Source organism: Amblyomma americanum, chromosome 6 (genome assembly GCF_052857255.1).
Source record: "Amblyomma americanum isolate KBUSLIRL-KWMA chromosome 6, ASM5285725v1, whole genome shotgun sequence".
Taxonomy (NCBI): Eukaryota; Metazoa; Arthropoda; class Arachnida; order Ixodida; family Ixodidae; genus Amblyomma; species Amblyomma americanum.
In genome coordinates, this window is record NC_135502.1 from 145981204 (window position 1) to 146000902 (window position 19699).

Below are 19699 nucleotides of genomic sequence, written 5' to 3' on the forward strand. Positions count from 1 at the left end.
TTAGGTTGAGAAAGAGAGCGGTCGGAGCTGGTGAAGGAACAAACGCGGATTTATAACATCCTTGTCGGAATCAAGAGGAAGAAGTAGGCTTGGGCAGGGCATGAAATGCGAGGGTAAGACAATCGCTGCACCTTAAGGTTTAGTTTATGGAGATTTGACGCCCCAAAGCGACTCAGGCTTTAAGGGACGCCGAAGTGAAGGGCACCGGAAATTTTCGACCAAATAAGATTCTTTAATCTGCACTGACAATGCACTGTACACGGGCCTCTAGAATTTCGCCTCATGCGAAATTCGACCGCCGCGGCCGGGATTGAACCCGCGCCTTTTGGGCGAGTAGCTTAAAGCCATAACCACCGAACTATCTCGGTGGGTGCCGGAATGGATTCTAAGAGGGGGCAAGCGTAGCAGGGGGCTGCTGAAAGCTAGTTGGGCGAATGATATTAAGTGTGCGACGATACAGTGGCCTATGCTCGCATAGGACAGGGTTATTTGGAGAGACATGGGAGATGCCTTTGCCCTGCAGTATGCGTAGTGAGGTTAGCGATGATGATGAAACGCATCGTAAGAGCGCAAAAATTACACTAATGCAGGATCTGGGAGCTCTATTAAGTACAAAAATAGGAAAAGGTCGCTGAGAGGCCCACTGCCATTTTATTTGCAGTCCAGGATATAGTGAAAGAAAAGTATTTTAAGCAAAATGAATTAATCTTTTGACATAAAAAATTGAATCGCAAAACTACACTCGTTGCTCGAGCTATTTCAAATCAGCACAGAAAAATTATGCTCCGTGGATAAAACGACAAGATGCTTGAAAAAACTGGACGACGCTTAAACTTAGCCTTTAAGAGTAAACCGTGACAGCGTTATCGGACGACCGCGTTTCTCTGCAGGCACTGTCTGCAGCTCGTAGTATTAGGGTGGCGCTGCTTTCTCAGCAGACGAACGGGATCGAAGCGCTCTTAAGCGGTTCGTCAATTTATGCGGGGTGGCAATTGGTGCATTAAAGAAAAAGAAGACATTTTGTGGCATTTGATAGCGGCATTTCATCACTTTTTATATTGTACAAATCGAGTAGATCACCCGTGTCCTGAGGTATTCACGTAAAAACTTTCAACTCAATCCGTCTAATTACGCGTGCTAGAGCACAACACTCAGCATGAGGCTCCTGCTTGGTGTGATGCAGCTCTTGCCTATGCCGCTGAGTTTGACAGGAATCTGAACCCGCAGACGACGGTGATTACTTTTCATTCTTGCTCAGCTGTTTTCCTTCTTGACCAGTGAAACGGAAGAACCACTGCTCAGGCGACGGAGACGAGTGATACTTCTCTAAACGATCACTATTAGGGTTGGTAAGACGTGCTGCCAATTTGAATTTCGCATGCAGTCAAGCGCAGGTATACCGCACTGGTGTCCAAGAGCGAAACGTAATCACCGTCGCCTGTCACTCCTCAGCTGAGTCACATTAGGGAGGAGTTTTATGCCGAGTGCCGCGGTCTCGCATGCGTTATTACGCTGATTTGACTTGGGATGAAATTTTAGACATGCATATAGAAGACACAGGCGCGTTACAAAATAGGCTTGTGACCAAATACCACTCTGTCTAGGTTTCCAATATAAAATGCGTGCTAAAAGCAGTGAATCAAAATTTACCCATTGCTTTTTGTTAGTACCTTATATTGCAATGACAATTATACACACAGTTTGCATCTGCCTGGCCGCCTACCCATGTACAAAAAAAAATTGTATTGCTCTTCGCATTATTTTAGATCCTGAGTGCTAACTTCGAGCACTCTGTATAGATACGGGAATCAAGAGTGTGACGCACGGAGGTGTTTGAATTAACCGCGCGAGGTCATGTGGTTGTGATGTAACGAAGCGGTAGTTTAGGCTTAAGTTTTTGGCAACGCCGCCGGTCAACGCCAACGCCGGTTTTTCTGCAACGCTTTACTTACGCAGCGCGTTGAACTAATTCAGAGCGATGATTCGACCTAGTTGGTACATAGCTACAAGAAACGAGGCTGCTGTTGTGCCTTGTTGCTTCAGGTCATTCAAGGTCATGAAGATTGGCGGTGAGGGCTTTGAGGTCTGCACAGAAGAACAATTCGGAAAGCAAGCATATAAGCATATATAAACAAAAGAAACTGCACACAGACAACTTTAAACAAAAAAGCAATTGCAGAAAATCTAAAAGACAGGAAAGCCTTTCATAACGATGCACAGGGTGCAGAAGAATAAAAACACTACTTTTATGTAAATTTTCTTCCTGAGGAAACCTGGCAGTGCCCAATTAAGGGCACAAAGCATATTATTTTAGCAAGTCCATAGGTAAATATCTCCAGAAATTCAAGCAAGGCCACAACATTTAAATGGCGCTGTTTATGCTTTCGGAATTTCCTCGGGACTTCTGAGTGTGGTTCTCAACTTTTATAGGAGCTGCAGAAATAATTTCTATTGTCCCTTCGCAGTCGTAAACTTGTTCTCGATTATGATCCACGCGTGCTACTTCTTGTCCACACTCGAATTCATTTGCTTATTAGTAAAACAGCCCCTTAGCGGCCAGTGAGATGTCTCGTTTTCTAAGGTTGCCTAGGAGCTGAATTGTAAGACTGTTGAAGAAGTTAGTACAGAAGTTGTTATTGGCGTCCATCATGACAAAAGCTGCTTTCATTGACCGGCTGGATTTTTTTTTTATATTGGAGCAAAAACATCGGGTAATAAAGTCGGCAAAGTCGGCGAAGTCGGCATCAATTAGTTGATGTAATACGCGATGTTTTAAACCAGATATAAAATGCGCAGCCGAAACATCACACGGATTCTATTATTATGGATACCAAAGCAACTTCTGCACCAACTTTTTTAGTAGCGTTACAAGTAAGCTACCAGGTAATCTTAGAAAACGAAACATCTCAATAGCCACAAATGTGGTGCTTTACACCCCAATAAACGAATTCAAATGCGCACAAAAAAGTAGCACGCCTGGACACAATTTTAGTATATTATGCTGGCTTTTCCACGCAAGCATCATTTGAGTCCGCAGTGGATTTCTCTAGGTCGTAAATATATAGTACATAGCAAGACCAACTGAGGCAGCATGAAAGAAATTCGCTTTCCATCACTCTTTTTGGGTGTCAAGCAGTAAATGTTTCGCACAGAGAGTTTATACGTTGCCTAAAGCATTTTCATGGCTAATTTTAAGCTGCAAGCCAATTTGATTTTTAAGGAAGAGATTCTGAGTATGGAAGATTTGTTGGGAGTTTGCTATGCGGCATTTCTAAACTCAACGCAACGTAATTTAAGCAGATCAACCAGATAAAATAAGCAATATTAGAGACGACCTAAGTAAGCTGTGACGTTTGCCGGCTCACTGATAAAAAAAATTCCTGTAGGTATAGATGGGGAATCCTGATTGCGCGCGACGTCGCTCCAAAGCTTGTGCGAAAGTCTTTTCAATATTTTCGAAGGCCATTCCGTTAAAACTGGATACAATAATTCCCAGCTCTCCTTAGTGATGATAGAAGCTCGAAATACGTCATGCAAATGAAATCTGGGGACTCGCTTGGGCACCGAATTCTTACGAAGCCTCGAAAATGTTACGTGGCACGTAAATTATTACGTGGCTTAGGGCTAGAACTGTCGATTGGGCACCCTCCGACCTAATATCACGCATAGTTGCAGCCTAGCGCGTGCTCCGAACTCAGGTGACCACATCCAGTTGACGGGTTGCATGCAGCGGGTGCAACCTTTGTTCTCATCGGATAGGACGCTTTCGTCTGAATCTGCCAAATGGTCAAAAACACCCGTCCGACGCTCTGTACAGGAGCGGCAGCAGTCTTAAAGTGAGTGAACAGGTATACAGTACGGTGAACGAGTGAAAGGCGCATAGATCGAGAAAGAAAGGGGCGAAAGTTACGTTTGCTCTCATTGCGTTGCGCGACTTACGAATCAAATCGTAATGGAGGCGAGTTTGCTTTCAAAAGTGGTTCCCGTACATATTCTGTGAACTACCTTCGAAAATAACAACACGCAAAAAGAATCTTTCTCAGTGGGGAGAGGCCCAGTACACACATTTTAACTGTGCAAGCAGGGCTCAGCGTTCTGCAGAATGCTAGAATGGTTAATCAGAAGGTGCAAAAATAAAAAAAACGGAACTCAGATGGAGTCCTAGGTATAATTATCCGTCCAATAAAACGATTAAGCGTCAACTGTAGTCTGCGCAGAAATCTGCTCACTTCTAACAACATGGTATGTGAAAAAGAACAAGAGTGTGCTCTTACAACGCGTGACACATTCTCGCACACTTGTTTAAAAAAATGATTAATAACGTCCTTTGAATCCCCGAAAGGGTAAACAATTCTTGGTTTAAATTGGTTAATAATACTGGCACAGTATAACAGGTAGACTGTCTGTTCTAGTATTTTCTAGGCGTAGGCACTAACCACATTTGTTAAATTCTAGTTTGGGGAATATAGGTATATTTCATGAGTTCTGCCAAATAACCAATATAATTTTCATTGCTCTGTGAAGAGCATTTGTAGCTTATTAAGAGTCTGTAATTGTATAACGGTAGACCTGGCAGGATTTTGCATTTTAAAATGAGGTCATATGTGAAGGGAACAGTATGGTTCACCAGCCATGCATCTTACAGCTCTTTTTTGAAAAAACTGCAGCTTGGACAAGTTAGTGACACCTGTTTCTTTGATCTCACAGAAAACATCTCTTCGATCTCCCAGAAAGGCTGGTTGTTAACAAAGCACTTACCAACGACATATGTCGACCATGTTATTCCTTATGAAAAATGTTATAGAATTTCGAGGCTTGCGATGAAGTCAGTTGGCACTGGAACGGGATTGTCACTCGAAGTGAAATAATCCACTCCAACCGTGGAACCCTGAACCTTGTAAAATTTTCCAAGCTCCCTATTATAATTTAATGATAATAAAACAGTCTTCGCTTGAACAGTGTATACGTATTAACGCTTGAGAAGAGGCAAAAGCGTGTATCATCCACCTGCTCTCCTTTCATACGCCGTGAGCGGATTGAGAAAGCAGATATAGCACATTAAGAAGCACTAAAAATCACGAAAGATAGCTGTATGCTCTCGGAATGTGTCTCACAGAAGATAAGCTCCGAATGCTTTCTTAAACCAAACTAGTTCTTGGCATAAGAAGTATATTTTCGGACTCGAAACGAATCATTTGGCTGCTCTTTTTAAAAATCTATGCCGAAGCGATGATGGCCGTATTGCTGTGTCAATACTAAGACGTGATCTTCTACACCGGTCTGTTAGCTCTCTTTTATTCCGCTAATACAAAACTTCTGTTCTCTGTTAGAAACCCACATAAGGGGCCCTAAATATCACAGTACTAAAAATACTGGCCGAAGGAAATATCATAGTCAGATGATCACTCAATTAGGCCCTGCGTTTTTCGTGTTATCTGCGGTTCCTTCTGTTTGTCTTCGAGGCTGGACAGCGACTGGCCCATTCGTCCACGTTAGTTTCAATGAATGCTTCAACTATTTTCGGATAATAAGTAACCTTTTCGTGGCTTCCCAAGTGGCCTAGTAAATGAGGCGCCAGCGGACAGACGATTACATTTGCACAATTAAAATACGAATGACGTTGTCTTAAAAGCACACACATGCCGCGTGACCCGGAAGTAAAAATAAAAGGAGCGGTACGCCCAAAGAGAAAAGTCATTGAAACCTAACAAAAACATTCGGAGGGAGCCCGGGACTCGACAGTGCTTTAGACACGAAGAAGTGATTTACCGGTGCTACGTAAAAGAGATGAATTTCCAGAATGCCTGTGGTTTTCTAAAGAACCGTAAAGAAAAATATTGGCTTGCCGCAGTTACCGCTAAACTATATCTCTGAATGTGTGTTTCGCCAGCTGCCTGCTGCTCTTACTGAAATGGGCATAAGAGGAAGTGTTTAACAACTGTGTTCTACGAAATATAACAAAACAAAACTTATGAAACGCCGCTTTGATATGCCTTTCACTGGCAAATGCTGACTCTGACGAGAGTGAGTTGCACTGCTGAAGCCGCTGCCTACGTTGGATACCGTGTCTTGCCAGAAGCCATAAATACTGGTACCGTCGCCCGATTAGTGCCCATTTACGAGTGCTGAACTCAGTGCAACTTTCAGCGAGCGCAGCTTTAAGCAAGGCGTGCTACTTAGAGTGTATTAAAGCGTAGCTTTATGAAAACATCGTGTTCGTAGACTTGTTTTTTATTCGTAAGAAGCGGCTGACTCCCGCTTAAATTACGTGTTGAGGAGTCTTGCAGATATAGCCCCCTCTAAAACATAATATAGGCGGACCTTCTAAAGGCCTGAGATATTTTCTGTTTTGAAGCTGACAACATGCATACACAGAAAATATTCGAGCCACTTATTTGTGGAACGTTGCCTCTGAATAATTGAGTAAGTTGTACGACGCGAGTTACTGTCTGCGTTAGAACCAAACTATTCTATGTCACCGTGTAAACATGTCCGCCTCGTCTGTGTTTGAAATGTCAACGAGGCCATGGCTATATATGCAGAAACAAGATTCACCGGCCAAAAACAATCCTGTTCGGTAAAGCGCCATGCACGGTATAGTACGGCACTTTGGGCACTCGAACGATGCTTTCTTTGTTTTCCCCCTTTTATTTTTTTTGTGTTTTCACGCCGTGCCCATACAGCTCTTGGCGTTGTTGTAGCCAACATTGATGTTGTTCTTAAATTTTGCCTTTTGAGAAATGGCGCATACTAATCTGGGAAGGGGGAGCATTTGTGAGGGTTTGATGAGGAATGGATCCTCTAATTTTATGTCCCCCTGCATTCGAATTTTATACACATGACTTTCATGTCGCTTAGTATAAAAAAGGGCTAAACTCGTAATCGCACAGCGCAATTGTGTTCCTCAAGACAAAAATGCGGGTTACCAGGCACATTGAGACGTCATTTTTTCTTCCCGAGGAACCTATGAAAGCCCCTTTGGACTGCATGATTTTCATTCATGAAAAATTATGGGCACCTATGGATATTCTTTCTAGATTTCTCAGTCAGTGCGTAAAACATTCGGTTCCAGCAGTCACCGTTGGAATCAATCCAAATTGTGAAAAGCAGGATGAGCAAAAAAGGAGCATTCTCAGAGTGCGAAAAATTTAGGCTTTCATCTCAAAGTGCGCAAAATATAGGTTTTTCAGCAATTTAAAAGAACACGCACCACTGGTGTGCGATAAAAACCCAGCATTGAAAAGAGAGTGAAATGAAAGCGAAAAGAAAGTGTAGCAACTTCGCACCAAGTCAGAGAGATGCAGCAAGACCGAAGAGTCCTACTAAACATCACGGTCGAATCATCAACCTTCAAATGAAATATTTGCCACCAGCATCAACAGGACGATAAATGTAGCCTGCAGCCTCAATGAAGTTCTTTGCGTTCAGCGCATTTCAATCAAACACGTGTCGCCAACTAAGCACTAAGGGGAGCTTAAACATGTTGAGAAAAATATCGAACGAAGTTCATTACCAGGTTATTAGGCCGAACACAAAACCCTTTTGAAGTTTGTGGTAAGTCAGGCACTTTTTATTAATAAGAATTCTTTTCTAGGTTACAGAATATTGCTCACTACACCAAAAAAAAACAGTGACTTAAACTAGTGGTTCTTAGTTTAGATCGGCAAGATTCTGTTAAGAAAAGAAATTCTACGCATATTGCGCATTTGAAAGTATGGACTAGAGAAATAAAGAATTTGCGAACATAAGCATATGGGACAGGAGTTTTAGGGCAATGAAATGATTGTGAGAGGCGCTGCCTACATTACGTCAGTTTTGCGTTTTGAAGCTAGCCTGTTTCAAGTAAGTGGATAAGGCGCAATCTGTCCTTCAGTATGGTGTTAAGTATCCCGTTAGAGGTGCAATGAAGAACAAAACCGTCAGTCTTGTCAAACTTCATTTGGCAAAATAGCTCAGTCACGTTTTCATGAGGGCTTTGAAAGAGGCTCTAGTTATACAGTGTCACGGATCTCCCCGGAGAACACTCGGACCGAAAGAATAGACTTGGCGACATGTGTACCCACACAAACGCACATTTAATACACCCTATGTGGCACACACATTAGAACACAAAACTAACAAAACTAACACAAAACACAAAGACTATAAATACACACGACCCGGGAACACTGCTACCAGCGTCTACTACTAGCGTCCAACAGTTAGCGGTCGGCGTTCGTGCTCACGGTTAATTCGGTGCGGCGGCGGCGTTGTATGGATCCCGTAGTCGGCGTCGAGGCGGCGTTCGACGCGCTTAGGCTGGCGTCGCTGGCTGCGTCGTAGAGCTCCCGGTCCAAGCGCCCGTGGAGGTGATGCCAGTGTTGTTGGCGTTAGGGGCACCACCCGGATGGGTGGCAGCAGCGCTGGAGATACCCCTGGCCATAGCAGGTGGTAGCGTCCTTCATTGACTCCCCGGAACGGGCTCAGTCACGGCATCCCCTCTTCCCCCATATCCGTTCCTGTCCCATGTTTCCGATTCCGTAGTTCTGCGCCAGCGAACACGCGCTCTAATTCCTCCGTGCTCGCACCCTCTTCCCCGTAGTCTTACTCGGCAGGAGGAGGTATCCGTGCGCCGGATTCGGGCAGGGGCGGCTCTGGCACCATCTGTCCGTCATCGGTGGCATGCCAAAGATCTGCCAGCACCTGACAGGTGCCCTCACTGTAGCGCTGCACCTGACATTTGTGATGTGCGGCACTTGTTGTGGACGTGCCCAGCGACGGCTGCTATCAGAAAACGGCTCCTCAGGGAGGTGGGCCTGTGGTGGAACCGCGAAAGTGACTACGTGAAGTGGACTATGGATAACCGTTTCATTAGCAACCTGTGCGACTACCTCAGCACAACGGTTCTTCACTCCTTCTTTTAACTTTCAATCCCATGCATTCCTTCCCCCCCTTCGTTTTTCAACTTATGCCTCATGGCACACTTTTCGAGTAAAAAAAAAAAATGTCCGCGATGCGAAGCCGTAGAATGCGAGCTCACCGGAGCAGTAGCCGGTGTCGCTCTCTTCCAGCCCATGTATCCTTGACCCGACAGAGCCTCCACTTCTCTGCCATTCCCCCTGTGCCTCGCTCTCCTTCGCCCTTTTATAATCCCTGTGTTAGTGCACGTAAGCCTTGTCGTCGTCTTCTTCTCTTCTCCACCAATCATCTCCCTCCACCTCACCGAATGCTTCTTCTTCCTCTTCTTTACTCTTCGGGCAATTCGCGTCGTCTTCTTTACACCTCTTTCTTTTAAAATATAATTTAGGCTCCTTAATATATGTGACAAGGGCCCCTCTCTCAAGAATTTTTCGACGAAAAACTGCTCACGTCATACTCATCTTCAAGCCATCCAGCCAACCGATTATCTTCTGTTGCGATTCTGGACCCATCACACAACACACCGCAGATGTCCAGCACACACCAAAAGCACACCACTAACTTAGCACACCAAACTGCGTTTTCAGAACACTAACACACCACTGCCGTTGTCCGTACAGAGTCCTTAATAAACACGTCGTCTTCTTCTCTTCTCCACCAATCATCTCTTTCCACCTCACCGAATGCTGCTCCACCAATCAACTCTCTCCTCGTCACCGAATGCTTCTTCATCTTTATTTTTCGGCTATTACACCCCGTCTTCTTCACACCTTTCCTTTGAAATTTAATTTAGGCTCCTTAATATATGTGACACACAGCAGTTAATATTATCAGCAGCTTACTCTTTCTTTTTGTGAGCAGTTGGTTGTTTTCATATCCCTACCTCAGTAGGCTGACCTTTATTAAAATCTAATTGTGTTTTCTTCGTAGATGCCCTGAAGCATGAAAATGTCCTTAGTTCCACGCTTTAATGCGAGCGTGATATCCAAAAACGTCCAATTCGCGGAAGTCCTCTTATTCAAGTTTCGCGCAGCTATTACGGGTTCTTCCCTAATTTGCTTCACCGCTATCTCCAATGTATCAAGGCTTATTCGTCGCCATGCTTCTCGGAAAGAGTCATTACATGGCAGCTGTAGTTAGTCCTTCTAGAAATCAAAGAACACGTTGCGTCTTTTATATCTGGTGTGCCCTCGGAGCGATGTCTGCTACAAAGCTTGCAAGTACAGCAGAAGTTACAGAATGCAGGCCTTGAGACACCTTTTATGCTTTTCTTCGTGGCAGGCCTCTTCGACAGTTTATTGCGAAAAAAAGAGAATCGGAGTGAATTCCATGAAACACTCTGCCAGATCGAAATAAAACTCACCCAGCGCCTACGCTCACAAACAAATCCTCAACTTTTTTCCTCCTCCCGTTTTCTCTTTATCACCCCTGTTCACATCTCTGGTCCGCTCAAATAAACCGACGCTTTCCAGTCGTCCGCTTCAAGGAAAAGAAGAGAGTTCTCACGTCCACACGAGACCTGAATGGAATTTCTAAAATTTCCAATTCGAAGCCCAAGTAAATCAACTTCCCGTTCTCGGCTTAAAAGCCCTGTCACGTTTCACTGGACCTAAAGAAAGCATCAGGTGCAACTAGTGGCCTCAGGCACAGCGTCATAAATCGGAGGTTCCAGTTTTTCGTACCGGATAGTTTGGCTTTCTGGCCGGTCTATATCGGAGGAAACTTTGGTGGAGATAGAAGTAGAGTTCTGAGGAGGGAAACAAAGAAGAAGAGGTTTAAACACTTTAGGCTATGAAGAGGGAGCACGTCGTTTATTCGAAGGCATTATGTAGATGTCGGAAGATTGTCGAGCCTCGTGCGAGAAAGGTGCGTAAAAATATAAATACGGTAGTCCGTTTTTTGTTTCCTGTTTCGTACAGTCATGCTCTGCATATAGCTCGCAGGTTACATAAGTCAATTTCAGTACGGGATTGACGAAAAGTTTAAAAGTAAGCTAACATCAAGAGCAGTAAGTTCCCCATTTCTCTGCTGACAATAAAAACGTAGCAGAGATGAACCTTCCGAGAGACGCCTGCGAAGTACGAAGTAACTTCGTCACTTGTCGGGATCGATTGCGCCAACGACCTGGAAAAATAATCTCAAGCTTCGTGCGCCGACTGAGAATTCTTTTTTTACTAGGCATGGCTTTCCAGCTCTTTCTACCTGAGGACATCGTAACCTTTTTGCAAAAAAAAAACAAACAAAATATAGCGTCATTGATTCAAATTAATGCACAATCTCTTCTCATGAAGGACGATGGAATAATCCAGTTCCTTGGCTTCTTTGATATTGAGTTTGACATAATCTTCTTCATCGAGACCTGGTATTGATCTGATCACGAAGCTCTTATCGTGCCGCGCTATAACTCATATACGCTAAATCACCTAAATGTGGAGTAATTATAGCTGCAAAGGAATCCTTTCGGTGTTCAGTTCTTCCTGGCATTACTAAATCATGTGAAGATTTTAAAATACTTTCTCTAAACGCAGGTTAGTAAATTTTTTGTTTTGTATAGACCTCCTTGTGGCAGCGTCTCTAAATTTCGTTTCTTGACACTTTTGAAACATAGATAACAGGAAACACACTTTATTTAGTTCTTGACGGCGACAATCACTTGTGCCTCTCTACACTCTCAAGTCAGCAGCGTCAAACAGATAACATCATAGACTTTAACGGTTTCAGTAATTCCATTATTGACCCAACGCGCCTGTCCACATCGACCTCAAATTCACTAGATGCTTTCATCCCAAATTTGCTTGAGAAGTCAATCGCGTCTGCCGTTATCTCTGGCCAGGTTAGTGATCACTTACCAATTTTTTACTTCATAGATTGTTGTGCAACAATGTCTAATGAAGCTACTCAGGAGCTGCGACAGTTAGTGAATAAGGATACTTTGACACACTTTCGGTCTAGACTTGAGCAAATGGGCTGGAGTCCTTCAGTAGTGTGGTAAGTTGGGCGAGTCGGTACATAAAGACTGGAGTCCTGTTTGGGAGGTTACAGATAGTGATAATGCATAATATGTATTGATATATATCATAAAACTGGTGTATACTAAATGCTTCTCATATCGGAGCACCTGAAAACTAAAGAATGCTCGTAAGCCATGAATAAACAAAGAATGCTTAAAGATGATTAAACACAAAAACTACCTTTATAATTGTTTCATCAAGAATAGAAACGCACATGGCTTTCTTATATTTAAGGCGCACAGCAACAAGGTGACATCATTTCTTCGTAGGGCAAAGAAAGAATACATTCATAGTTTATTCAACAAGGATGTTCCGAAACGAAGTAATAAAGTATATAAACAACTTAATACCATTATCAATCTATCCAAAAGCATTAACGAAATGGAAGTCATGATAGATCATGAGAAATTATCAGGAAATAGGCTTACTGATTCTTTTAACGATTTCATTGTACATGTTGCGCATACCTTTCATGACCCTACTTGCATGAGATGTATTGATCAGTCAAACCCGTATACTGCTTTCTTGGTTCCAACCGACCAAACTGAGATCAAGCGATGCTTTAATAGCCTAAAAGTTAGCACGCCGAAGGACGTGGATGGCTTCCAGATGCAACCGTTCAAATATGTAACTGATGGCCTTTGTTCTATTTTGGACCATGTCTTTAACTGCTGTTTCACCCAGGCCACCTTTCCCAGTAGCATGCAAACTGCGAGGCACATTGGAATTCATAAAAGAGGGGATGCTAATAACTTATCTGATTATCGTCCAATCTTCATAATTCGTTCATTTTCGAAATGCTTATAAAAGCTATTACATACAAGTATTCTAAGTTTTCGCGAGAAGCATAAGCTGATCACACCCGGTCTGCATGGATCAGGAAACTGCACTCCACTGTGACCGCTCTTCTCACACAGAAGCAGCTGATTTCAGAATTTTTTGAACTCAAAGTTCTAACTCTTGTCTTTTCTGTAGATTTTTCAAAGGCGTTCGATCGCGTTAATCACGAATCTTTTTTACTGAAACTAGACACATATTGTTTTAAAGGTTGTTTTTATTGTATAAATAAATCATGTTGAGATTCCCCTGTTCCAGCAGGTTGTAATTGATAACTCTCTATCTGACTCAAACCGTATTTCTGCCGGTGTACCCCAGGGCAGCATACTCGGACCGCTACTTTTTAGTCTCTACATTAATGATATTGTGAATATTCACCCTAGCAGAATATTTGTTATCTACGCTGATGACAGCAGCCTGTTTTTTAGAGCACCATGTTAATCGAGACTGGAAGTACGCGCTACAAGGTGCCTACGTTCTTTACACAACTGGTCTCTTTCTAACTCGCTGAATATCAATCGAAGCAAGACAAAACCTGTGCTTTTTTGACCCCGAAATAAGTACGTTTCTGAGTTAACGTTATCAATCGGTTGGTCAAAAAAACAGGTCTTCTCTCCCGTTAAAAGCCTTCGTGTCACATTTCACGAGAACTTATCATGGGATCTTGTTAATAATACAGCTTCCGAAATTTCAACAGTAGTTCGTATCCTGTTAAAATTTTGGGGCTACTTTCCGCAATGCATAAAAAATTTTATACCGCTCATTGTTCACCAGTGTTATAAATTATTGTTTTTTAGTCTGGGGTAAAACCAGTCTCCAATACTACAAAACTTCATGTACTACAGAAAAACGCAGGTCGTGCAATTCACAAAACTCAAAACTATGCCCACACCAAACCTGTCTCTGGGGCATTACACATTTTACCTATTGTTAAATTGTATTCTGTCCTGTTGCGTAAAAAGTACACATCAAACAATAATCAAGAAACTGCATTTCTCGCTGATTTGTCTAGAATAATATATAGAGAACGCTCCGACAATACGCGCACTGGAGACGATTGGTCTTTACCGCGAACGCGAACTACGGCAGACAAATGGTATCCTATAATATGCCGTCAGTTTTAAACAATTGATAACAACTGTAATTAGAGAAGAGTAACAATATATGGATTCTTTCTTTACTGCACTAACTCAACCTACTTTTGTGCCTTCCCTCCTGACATGAATGTTTGATGGTTATGTCCTTATTTATTTCCTGAACATGTATATTTTGATGCAATGTGCTCTTTGTTTAAATATGTCACAGGCATACCTTGTGCTGTAGCATTTTGTGATTGTGGGTTTGTGTGTACAATGAAGCTGCTGTAGGGGGCGGGGACCACGGCCAAGGCTATATAGGCTTTTTGTCCCCCCGCTCCTCACATCCTAATAGAAATTAAATCTTGATTGATTGATTGATTAAATGACAGAATGGTGTCAGTGGAACAAGTTCGACGCTCTTTTTCTTATTTCTTTTGGCAATACATCTAAACTCCTACTCAAATTGCACAAAAAAAAGACTATGCGAAACAGGTGGCGGCCGAAGGGAAGAAATGGGCAAACTTGGTGGATTGTTGTCAGGAATACGCCGAGGACGATGCCAGCTATGTCTCCTCAATTTCTTCGTAGCAGCGAGAGGAGTAAGAAGCGGCAGCTGAGATCTTTTCTTAGAGGACGGGCATCGTTCAATCGCTCCCATTACACGCTCGAGATGGGAATTAATTTTGATTGGAATACTTAGACTACGAGGTGATTTACATTTATTTTGTTCCTGCATACCACGCGCCCGGCCGATCTTGGGTCGTAGGTTCTTTGCTCATTTTGACTCTTAACGATCAATACCTCATGTGATATGACAGAGGTATCGTTATGCTCGCATAAAGGTATACTGTTGCGTTTAAGCCTTGATCACGTCACTAGATCTAGTTCTTCGGCTTGCCGTCACATAACAATTTTCCACTTTTGTAAAAATAAAACATGAAAGACTTTAAAATACTGGAATCTTAAGCTAGTAGATAATTCTGCCTGTGAACTGCATCGCACTAGCATACGAATGTTTAATGATCCTTTTTATTCCCCGATACTCAAAGATCCCCTCGCGTCGAAAAGAGCCTCGACAATGCGATGTGGTTTCAGTACAAAACTTCAGACCCCACTGATCTTCCTCGAGTGGTCACATATGCCAGTAAATCCTTGCATTACGTGGAGCACGTAATTACCTCCCTTATCGCTAACAGCTTTATTGAAGTCTTACCGCCCACCCCTGCAAAGTCACGCCTGTTCTTTCTTAACTGCTACCTTCTCGCACGTCAGCCAATTAACTTACTGCCCTCACTTCTCAAATCCGCAACCCAGTTGGCCGGATCAAACGCCCTACTTATTGCCGGAGATTTTAATTGCGCTCACATGGACGGGGGCTATCGGCGCACCAACCACAGAGGCACAGTTTTATACAATGAGACGCTGGCGATCCACCTGACTGTCGTTAATGATTTCAGCTTACCTACGCGGATTGGTAAAAGTATTACTGCCGATACTAACCCAGACTTTACGCTTAGTAGAAACTTGGGCCACCTGCAGTGGGAAACAATGCTTTCCACACTAGGAAGCGATCATCACCTAATTCGAGTAGCGCTAAACTATCGCCGATTTCAGCAACAAATTTACCGTTAAGCACACTAATTGGGACGCGCACCGCAAATTTAGACAAGCGCAGCCAACACAGGCCCCCTTCGACCTAGACACCTGGATTATGCAGTTGCAAAAAGACATTCGCCAACACACCCAAACGCTCAACTCTACCCCAGATACCCCTGTTATTGACAGCAAGCTCGCCCACCTCCTCCAAGCACAGGACAACATAACTCAAAGGTCGAAGACTCAGAAGCGCAATAGGAGACTAAAACTCAGACTTGCCCAGATTCAATCCCAAATAATACAATGTAGTGCCACTCTTTGCAAAGCTAACTGGGCTCAGGTTTGTGACGGTCTCCGCGGCAATCTCTCCACAACCTGCGCTTGGCATCTGTTACGGCACATGCTAGACCCCACGCAATCCAAATCTCAGACGCGCCTTAGCATTCGCCGCCTCGCTCACAACCATCGACAGGACACCGACGCCTTCCTCGCCCAGGTGAAATGCACCTATACAACCCCGGGTCTCCCTTGCAAGTTTCCTGATTATGCAGGCCCACCCCAGCCCGAGCTTGACGCCCTTATTACAGAATCAGAATTTCGCGCCGCCCTATTGAAATTATGGAATACCGCTCCCGGAGATGATCAAATTACCAATGCAGCTATCAGAAATCTTGACGATGCTTCCATCTCTGACTTAGTGAACTACATTAACGAATTTTGGGAGGCAGGTACCCTCCCTGCCACGTGGAAGCATGGAAAATTTATTTTTATTCCAAAACCCCACATGTCTATCACCCTAGACAACATCTGCACCATTTCTCTTACATCCTGTCTAGGCAAGTTCTTCGAGCACATAATTCTTGCTCGGCTAACGACGTACATGGAAGACAACCACCTTTTCCCCCATAGTATGCTCGGCTTTCGTGCGCATCCATCTGCACAGGACGCCCTACTTCAAATTACGCATGACGTACTTGATGATACCATCGCCCACCACACTAAAGCTATCCTGGCAGTTGACCTCACCAAGGCATTTATTGGTTTTTTGGGGAAAGGAAATGGCGCAGTATCTGTCTCATATATCGTTGGACACCTGAAACGCGCCGTAAGTGAAGGGTAAAGGAGAGAGTGAAAGAAGAAAGGAAGAGAGAGTTACCGTAGTGGAGGGCTCCGGAATAATTTCGACCACCTGGGGATCTTTAACGTCCACTGACATCGCACAGCACACGGGTGCCTTAGCGTTTTTCCTCCATACCAAGGCATTTGACAGAATTCCACACGATGCCATCTTACGGGAACTGCAGGCTCTACAGGTAGGCCTAAAACCTACAATTACGCTCGCGCGTTTCTCTCGGGCCGCACTGCCTCCCTGCACATAGATCAGATTACCTCATCCCCTTATACACTCAGAGAGCTCAGAACCCGTCAAGGGGCGGTCCTTTCTCCCCTTTTCTTTAACGTTGCTCTCATCCCCCTAGCTCACAAAGTGGCTCTAATCACACCCCTAAAGCATACCCTGTATGCTTATGATATTACCTTATGGATTACTCATGGCTCTGACGGGGAAACGGAGGAAACTCTTCAGTTAGCAGGGGACACCATCTCCTCTCACGAGTCATCCATCGGGCTCGAATGTTCCCCATCTATGTCCGCGCTCTTCCTAATTAGGCCGAAATCTGGCGCTAACTCGCCCATCCAAATCAATTTAAAAGGATCCCCTATCCCCATCACACCCGCCCTCCGCATCCTTGGCCTCCACTTGCAGGATTCTGCACGAAATGAACATACCATTAAAAGGCTCAAGGCCTCCACACAATCCGTGTTGCACCTTCTACGCCGAGTGTCCTCCCTTAACAAGGGTTTAGACGAAGCGCACAACATAAAAGTAGTGCACGCATTTACGCTTAGCCGCATTGTTTACGCAACCCCATATCTCAAACTGAAACGCACGGAAACCGAACGCGTGAACGCAATGATCCGCCTTGCGACTAAGGCAGCCCTAAACCTACCTCGTAGCACTAGCACAGCCAAACTTCTTGCACTAGGCATGCATAACACCATTCAGGAACTAGTTGACGCGCACCTTCAGACACAGTACCTTAGACTTGCCACGAGCGCCACTGGCCGCCATATACTCTCCTCCATTCGCATCAACATATCCGCTAACCAGTCAACCCTTATAACCATCAGTCGACACATCCATGCACCTCTCGTTATGAAGCCCCTTCCTCGAAACGTCCATCCCCAATATCACATCCCTCGCCACGTAACTCGCGCTAATGCCCTCCATAAGTATTATGGGGAAGCCCACGATGCCGTTTTGGTAGATGCCGCATGTACAGGGCATGAAGCTGTAGTAGTTGCCTACAATCCAACCCTACCTCACCCCCTAAATCACCGTCTTCCCTCGGGCTCTACGCCTGAGTGGGCAGAGGAGACCGCCATCGCCCTAGCCCTTGCACATTCGGACGCCCAATACATCTTCACCGACTCCAAAACCCCTCTGTCCAACGTTGCCAGGGGCAGGATTCACGCCCCTGCCTGGCAATTGTTGAACACCCCTACCCAAAACTTACCGCTCAGGGTAGAGCTTCATTTGGTGTCGGCTCACTCTGGGAATCCTGGAAACGAGGCTGCTGATAAATTGGCTCGAGGGAGCGGGCCCACACCTTTGCGGAGTTCACGCAAATACCCCGTTTGGACCGACAGACTTACCCTCTTCCTCACCCCTCTTTTGCGCCCTCCCAACACATCCTCTTCAGACGCCTCCAGATCCGCTCTCTGTCATCCCCTCAGCTTTTATCCTACTATTGCGGCGCATCCCCTGCATGCTCCCTATGCGGTGACCCCCACGCCAAACTCTCCCATATCCTTTTCGGCTGCCCTGCTGACCCTCCCCCGCGGGGACAGCACGCCATCTCGAGCTGGGAGGACTGGGATGTCCTGCATATGTCTGCAGACCCGACATCGCAGCTTGCTGCGGTGACTCGGGCTGCCGACGTCATGTCCCGGCATGACCTACTTGATACAGTGCGGGACCGCGCAGTGGCCCAGGGACCCAGCTGGATCTAAAACTCACTTGCTGAATAAAGTTTTTCTGTCTGTCTGTCTGTCTGTCTGTCCAAAACTTCTGCGGTCAAACATCAAGCATGTTGCTTTATCTACCCAGGTTTTTCTTTGTCTGGCCGCTGCATAACGTCGCCATTTGTTTCCTTAATATTCCTACTTATTACCACATTGTGTGGAGTAGATTATATTTGCTTTAAAGCTCGCCAGGAGACAAGTACTACAGGGATCAAAATATTACGGGACACGTGTTCTCGGAAAAAGAGTTTATTGCAGCTCTACCTCGCTACACAATCCCGTGATAATTCTGATAGCGGATAAAGCATACCTGTCCCCGCATACCGTGACTCATTTCAAGTGACTGGAATACGTGATTCCGCTCACAAAAAATTTTTTCCGTGCGCTTGTGTTCCGTAAATTTTTGATCGCGCTAGCACATTTAACTATGTATGCTCTGCATACTGTGCTATTCGTGAATGATGCCTGCGAAATTGCCTCTTGCTAAACCAATATAAAACAAAAAATACGGTCCTTATAGAATTCGTGATAATGTACCAAGTATGGGGATGACATTTCGTTCGGTAATTCTGGAATAGCAAGACAAAATCAGATAAAACTATCAGCTTGATTTTCTTAACAATTAAACCTTATAGGATGATTCTAATACAGTGGGTGCAAATGTGCATAAATACTTTGATACCATAAATTACTTCGGTTCAAGATTTACTTGTATCCAACCAACTCTATTAAACCGAGGCTCGGAGTACTAGTTCCACTACCTTAATCTAAACGGTAGAACATTCCTAGCCGGCAGCATACCGTAGTGAAATATGCCAGGAATCTTCGCCATACATAGCTAATAAGTTATGATGCAGGGCCTGACACTCAGAAGTCTTTTTCCTTCTTCTGTGCGTTGGTACTTAGGTGCAGCCACCTGCTCCGTAAAAGCAGGAAACCGACAGCGTATTTCCTCGGCGGCCGCATTATTCCAGCCCAGCTTTACTAAATTCATAAAGAAAAAGTAATCAAAAGAAAGAAGCTTAAAATTCGGGATTTTTAGTCTGTTCCGCGTTGGTAAACGTGATCTCCACAGAAATGCTTTCGCAAGAGTAAGAATATTCTTCTCGGCTAGAAAATTACGTTAGCCTGATTTTATACAGCAATATCACTTCCATTTAACCATATATATATTGGATCAGTTGCTATATGGCA

General features: G+C 44.3%; 1 long non-coding RNA gene across 1 annotated transcript in view; it reads right to left on the minus strand.

The window, feature by feature from the left end:
• Positions 1–938: 938 nt before the first annotated feature.
• The window catches only part of LOC144094132 (uncharacterized), a 70347-nt gene continuing 51586 nt past the window's right edge, over positions 939–19699 (minus strand). The window contains exon 2 of the long non-coding RNA XR_013306425.1: positions 939–2085. This is a non-coding gene — a long non-coding RNA (uncharacterized LOC144094132). The remainder of the gene's footprint in view (positions 2086–19699) is intronic.